This window comes from Pundamilia nyererei, unplaced genomic scaffold (assembly GCF_000239375.1).
Source record: "Pundamilia nyererei isolate P.nyererei 1_Seehausen unplaced genomic scaffold, PunNye1.0 scaffold00023, whole genome shotgun sequence".
Taxonomy (NCBI): Eukaryota; Metazoa; Chordata; class Actinopteri; order Cichliformes; family Cichlidae; genus Pundamilia; species Pundamilia nyererei.
Genome location: NW_005187424.1, coordinates 473,484 through 481,074, shown reverse-complemented (window position 1 = coordinate 481,074; position 7,591 = coordinate 473,484).

Sequence of the window (7,591 nt, the reverse complement as noted above, 5' to 3'; positions counted from 1 at the left end):
TGACGAACAACAGGACACCGGCAGCAGTACCATCATTGCCGATGCTCCATCCGTCTTCCAGCTCTTACTCTGGATCGCTATCTCCACTGCCTCGACACGGGGACTAGAAGGGCAATTCAATCTCTGTCGTATCTGCTGAGAAATGGAAATGCTGCTGCCCCTGCCTTATACAGTGGGTGGTAGGCCACAAACCGTGTGCATGCAACACCACAAGGAGAAGACTTTTAAAATCCTTGGTTACTGAGAATAAGTCCATCGCATACAATTATGTATGTCCAGTGAAGCAAATGTAGTCTCTCGGGAGCTATTGTCATCTGAAAGTGTGGATCAGGTATTCAGAATTGATGGAAGTGATACTGAGCCCGATTTGCAGAGACGTAAACAAGTTCAACCTCAACTGGAATTCAGCTGAATGCCATCCCAAATATGGCGAGAAATGCCCCTGGCCTTGAGCTGCTGAGAGGTTTTAAATATATATACTGTAATTGTGAACACTCACTTGGGAGAATAGATAGGTTACACTAAAAGTCTGCCCTGCCTTTTTTTTTTTTCGAATCAGCGGCCATGAAGCTGAAAATCAATCGTCATGAACAAATCAAGGTGATATTAAAATACCTAAGTGGTCTGGCTATGCTCATGCTTTGGCACCAACTTGAAGAAAAGATGAGTAAATTTCAAAAGTCAGCTAAGTACACTTGGATAAGAAGCTCTTTGTGCAGGACGGTAATGCAATCAGATGACAAATGAGAATGCCAAAAGCATGACCAAACTGCAGAGACAGTAGCCGACACGCTTCTTGGCCTGCGGATCCAAATCGCATCCCATCCAGATCGGTGTGCGTCTCACTCTTTTGGCAGTGATTGACAGTTACAAGCTTTTGCAGGTGAAAAGGCCTGCAAACCTCACTCTGACATTTGAGAACGCACCAACCAATATTACAGAAAGTGTAGTTTTGATGGAGGGAGAAAGGAATGTCTCCCAGGGAGGTGTGGTCCGTCTGTCTATATGTCTGTTGGTCTTCTGGGCTCCCATTTTACGGTGTGTTGGTGAGGCCGACACAGATACGGTTTCACCCCGCTTGGCAGAGCCAGGCCCTGCTGCTGACAGCAGGTTTTATTTGATGTGGACGTCCCGTGTTGGGTTTCAGCGCTGGCTTCAACATATGATCTCAATTATGACCAGAGGAGGAACGCATGCTGGTGGATGACTGGTGACTCTGGGCAGACAGGAGAAGGGAGGGGGTGGAAGAAGAGATGGAGGAAGGCCAACAGATGGAAAGTGTGTGGAGGGAGGGAGAAGTGTAGATAGAGAGACAAATGGATCAGGTGGATGAGGAGAGAAGATGAAATGGATCAGTTGATAAAAGAAATGGATTAAAAAAAGAGGATCTCATATAATATCTCTTTGAAAGCGTTCAGACTTCTTTATATTTATCTTTAGGCAATTAAACTCAGGTAACACTGTATGAAAGACTATTCTACAAGCCTTGGTCCGGATACACAAAGTGAGAACTTGTGTCCATGATTTTGAAGTTTTATATTTAACAGAAAGCAGAAGCCGACACAGTTTACATCTGGTCACATGGACATGTCACATGGTCAGATTACGATCTGTTCATTTATTACATAAAGACCGTATAATTAGTGTCCTTGGTGTTATTGTTGTTTTGTATGAATACTGTGTAAAAGTGTTAAGTCACCCCTAATTTCTTTACATTTTGCTAAGACAATGGAAAATAAGTGTAAAGATTTATGAATACGTGTGCAAACATATATGGGAAATAAGGTAAAAACAAAGTTTATACAATTCTACCAAGTTTGAAAGTCGATGTTTTGTGTGTCCACCTTCATCCTTCCATCTGAGCTCTGAGCAGCTCTCTGTCATCTCTGTGAGGATATTCAGGAATAGCTCTCCAGGCTTTTTAAAGGACAGTGAAATCTTCATCTTTAGATGTTTCTGTCTTTTGTTTTGTTCTCTGTCAGGATGTTCCCACACTGCTTCAGTAATGCTGAGGTCTGGGCTCTGGGGAGGCAGATCCATGACTGATGGTGTTCCATTGTGTTTTCCTATGCAGGTATAATTTTACTCCACTGGCGGTATGTTTGGGATCATTGTCATACTGAAAAATGAAGCTGCTGCCAATCAGATGGTCTTCAGGTGGTACTCCATGGTGGATGAAATCTGATGGGGGATTTCTGTGTTCATAAATCCATTAGTTTTAATAAGATCTCCAACACCACTGACTGAAATGCAGTCCAAACCATGACAGCACCTCCACCGTGTCTTACAGATGACTCTAGACTCTCACTGCTGTAACTCTCTCATGACCTCGTACATTACTGATGATGTTATGAACAAAACTTTCCATAAGCGTGGCTTCTTGACAGCCACCCCTCAACTAAAGTCATTTCTGATCAGGCTTTAGTGAACAGTAGATGGATCAGCTGGAAGTCCAGATCAGGACCTCTTTCGGGTCTTTGCTGGATTTTTCCCATTTCTTATGAATAGGATTTTCAGATTCTGCTGTAGATCGTTTTGTACGTCTTCGTCTGTCCTCATCTTGCCCAATTTCATCCCTGTTTTGAAGGACACACTGCACACCATCCTGAGATACGCAAAGTTTTCAGATAATAGCTCTTTGAGAATAACAGTTTTATGTCTGTCAAACTGTTATTGTTGGCAAGGTTGGGACTGAAAATGAGTGAAAAGCAGCCAGTATCCAAAGAAAGATTTTTAAAGAGTTTCAAAGACCACTTCAAAAATTCACAAGGAAGTCAGGCTCCTTTATATGCCACCCTACATATAAAGAAATGATGTACTGATGGACAGTGAAGGAAATGTAATCACAAATTTCAAAGTAATACACACCAAGAGGAGTTTATTCTGATGAAAATTTAGTTTTCTGTACAATTAATCACATTCGGCCTCTCTTTACAAACAAAATAGTTCCTAAATGACGTTTCAGCATGGCAGACTTGATGGCAGCATTAAGAATTAGCTCCTCTGTACTGATAACGAGCTACACTTCCTTCCATACCAAAATGACACGAATCTATGGGCTAATCTGATACAGCATGTGGTTCATGAAACTTAATTATGTTGGCACAATACTTGGGATGTTACTTAACCAAGTGCCTCTCAGCACAGCTCTTTAAAACCTGGAATATGTTCAACTAATAGAATCAAGGTGTTAGATGGCATTTGTTTTAAAGGGAGAAGAATTAATTACACAGTAAGTCTTACATCGTACCTGCTCTGAAAGGTCAAAACGATAAGTGACTTAAAGGTGGCAAACAGGCATTATGTTCAGCAAATGTTTTAATGGTGCGTAAAGATATATATAAAAAGGCAGAGTGGAGCAAAAACAACTTCACGAGTCTATATTCAGGTAAACTACAAAGACCATAATTATTATAATGCATCTCTCCCATACATTACATTATTGTCAAACTCTAAGTGGAGTGATAATTGAGGCAAATGGAGCTCGTTAAGACGGTATTATCATCAGTGACACTGGCAATCAGTTTTGACAATTAGGAATCAAAACTAATCAGGATTGCATTCAACATGATCTAATTTGACCTTCGGGAGCCTAAAATTTCATTCAAACGCCAAACATTAATTTCATGTCATTATTTACATCACATCATTCCCTCTACCTCAAACCAGCAGTTATTATAAAGCCGAGCACCACAGAACTGCCCCGCAAATGTAATTCTTCAGTAAGTTGCTTATGATACGGGCCCCCATCCATCCCCTGTGTTGATAATAAGTTGGTGTAACTCTAGCACCAATGTGTTAAATAATTTCATGGAGGAGGGGAGGGGTCGTATTTATTGGATTCAACTGTTTTGGGGTGGGGGTTCTCTCTCTACATTAAATTGAGCCTGCACACCATTCTATAATTCCTCCTTATCGGCCAGAGGCTTTAGTTATTTACTTTAAAATGATCTAATTTCTTATTCCAGCGGAGGGGGGACAGGCCGCTGACTTGAACAGCTGCTTCATGACCCAAAAAACTGTCAGTCTTTCCCTGGAATAAATTGTGGACGATTCCATCTGGCAGCGCGGGGGTGGCGCGCGCGTAGAGACTCGTCCAGCTCACTCTTTAAAAAGCGGTTTTTGTGCTTTTTGCGAAAAAACAAATGTCACGGACACGTGTCAAAATACGTGTTGTGATATTTTAAGGATCACGCAAGGTTTTAACCCGGCCAGGGGCTAACGTTCTTCGCGGCTTCCCCCCCTCCCCTGCCGCTGAGAGCAGAGTGCGGGCAGGCTCATAGTAGAATCAATTCACAGAGAGGGCAGCTTGAAACCGCCTCTCATGCCTGCGCGCTTAGTTTGGAGAGAGTGGCGTGTCGGGCAGCTTGGAGTTTAATAGTCCGGGTAGCATCCGTGCTGTATGTACATGTCTGTCTCCCCATGTGTACGTGCACGGCTGCTTCGGCTGTGAAAGACCGGGGGGTGGGGGGTGCTCGGAATTCAGATCTGACGCGCTGTTAAAGCTCTGATTGAATCTTTGTTTTAGGCGCAGGCGAGCTTTGTGACAGATGTGGTGAAATAAAGTTAGTCCGCGTGGATGTGTGTGTGTGTGTGTATGTATGTATGCGTGTGGGGGGGATTTTTCACCCCCTCCACAAAAACACAAAAGTTTCCAGCATGTCGGAGCTTATCTGACACACAATCACATCCACCCTGACACTTGTCACACACAGTTGGTGTGACTCAGACGGCTGCAGAGCTGACAGGTTTCATCACACACACACACACACACACACACACACACACACACACACACACACACACACACACACACACACACCATAGCTCCATTCAGGACTTTAATTTTAAAATGCGTCCACCCCCAAGTAGTCAGAATATTGCGTGGCTGGGGAAAACGTGGACCCTTTTGCGTGGGTGCCAAATAAACCCACCTGCAAAGGCGTAAGTTTCAGCTGTGTCATGTATAATATTAATATTTTAAAAAGCCTATTTGCACCCATTTGCCTATTAATACCATTACTCGCGCTATTAGCGCAGCTTTATTTAACTTCTCATCTCCAGGTCACTTCCGTGCGAGCGCGTGAACACATTACATGTTCATCATTTTCTCTGAGTGTAATATTTGAGATAAATTATTCACAAATATACACGACAATGGAGCATCCAATCAATCCCCCTGATGAACTCTCCTTCTCCTTCCCTTAACTGTCTCTGGCTGTCGCTCCTCTCTCATTATTCTGTTCATTTTCACAGTCTCTCACACACACGCGGCTCTGTGTAGACCCCGTGTTTGTGTGTGTGTGTGTGTGGTGGCTTGTTTAATGCACTGCAGGTTGGTTCCTGCAGCAGGTCTGGCCAGATAAGAGCAGCACACAGCTTTCTGCTGGGAGGGAGAGCGAGAGAGGAACATTACCTCTTCACTCACATAAACCATTAAATTGTAATAATGGGGCCACCAGCGCTCAAACCTGGTTCCATAGCGCCCCCTAAGGGCGCTTAGCTGAGGGACACCTGACTGTCGGGGTCTCAGATGCGCCCCAAGGCTGAATGACACGCTGATGACAATGACTTGGTGATCAGAGAGGAAACAGAGAATAATTTGGAGCTTTGGATTCACAGTTGCTGTTCTCTTTCTTGTGCTGTGGGGCAAAGCGGAAGACTTGCACACACACAAATAACAAATTACATTTACATTAAGCCTTTTTTTTCATTGACCGACTCCACCAGAAGCATCTGTGAGAGCAAAGAGGCAGCTCTGAAGCTGCGCTCAGATCATCGTATAGAGAGAGCAGATTCAGTTTCCTTGACCTCAGCCTTGATGTATGAAATTCAAATTCAAATTCAAATTCAATGACATCCATGTGCTTTGAGCCAAATACCTCCTGGTTCCTGATGCTGCAGGGAAGCAGCGCCGATACCCTCAGTTACTAAATGGTCGTCCACACGCTGTGTTCAAAGTACAGACAGAGCTCTCGTCAGGTCATAAATGTCAGCTCGTGCGACGTGTGTTGTCCGAGCCCGAGGCAGCAAGGACCATAAAGTCTCAGTTTATCTTTCCCTGCGTCCACACGGAAGGCCTGATTGTGGCGTGCAGAGCGAGAGTGAGACAGCAGTGCCCATTTGCATTAAATGAGTCAGCGCGTCTGTGTGAAAAGAACAATCCGTTACTCTATTTTTCGTCAACAGACAGAAAAATAAATAAAAATGTATTTTTAACCAGACCTGATAGTCTCACTCACAGAAAACCTCTCTCCCCCACTCTCTCCAGTTTGTTATCAGTGAGATCCCACCGCTGCCAAATCATTCAGTGCACACAGAGCGAAGGCCAGCTCGGTCAAGTTCCTGGAGTGGTGCTACAGCAGGCAATTTTTCTCTCTTTACCTAAAGTGTCTGAATGTATGGCCGACAGATCTGAGCTTTAATCCGTCTCCTGGATGGCTGAGTGTGAAGTTAAAGACACAGATTTGCACCTTGCACCTTGAGGAGTTGAGCTCATATGACAAAACAAAAGAAAACTCCCAGAATATTCCATCCTCACCTTCCCGGCCCCTGCCTTTGTCTTCATCTTAACTCACTCTGATTCCCTTCACTTACGGGCCTGTTTTACCTGTCGTCACTTGTTGGCACACACAAGCACGGCAGTGTTAATAGAGAGCGCTGCCTTCACAGACACACCATGCATGGTGACCAGTGACAGCAGCACCACCACCCACTTCAAACTGTATCCTGCCAAAACATCACTGGGTGGTGTAATATCACACCCTCGTGTAGAGAAGCTTCTTCCCTTTGATTATGTGTCACAGCTGAGGCATGTTTTGATATTTCCTTCCGTCTGTCTGTCTTTCACACAGCCATCCAGCATGTTATGCTAATTGGACACATGCACTGGAAGCTCTGTTGTGTTGCCCTTGTTTTGTGGTGTTTGATTATGAATTCATTGTATCTCGTCTGTTTTTGATGCTGTGACAGAGACGCCTAAGAAAATGTCCTCTTCTCTTCTCTTCTCTTCTCTTCTCTTCTCTTCTCTTCTCTTCTCTTCTCTTCTCTTCTCTTCTCTTCTCTTCTCTTCTCTTCTCTTCTCTTCTGACTGAGCTGAAGAATTTCATTGCATGTGTTTGTCTCCTGCAGGTGAATGCAGGTAGATGCATCCTTTCTTCTCTCAGCGCTTTGTCCCAGTAGCTTTATTTTGAAATACTCGGTTACCCCTGGGAGCCCTCTCGTAATGGCACAGTTATATAGAGTTGTCTTCACATACAGGAGTATTCTCTAAGGAAAAGTGTCTGATGTGAAAAGAACTAAATACAACCTCTTTTCTATGTAGCATTAACAATCTTAAAAATAATCCCACTCACGTTTAGATGAATGAGCTTGAGCAGGATTCAGGATTTTAAAAATAGCAGAAAGTCCTATAATCACCCTCCCACCAAACCTCTGCTGCCACCAAGTGGACTGAAATAGTTATTACACAATGAAAAGAGCCTGTTAGTGGAAATTCTATCTATCTATCTATCTATCTATCTATCTATCTATCTATCTATCTATCTATCTATCTATCTATCTATCTATCTATCTATCTATCTATCTATCT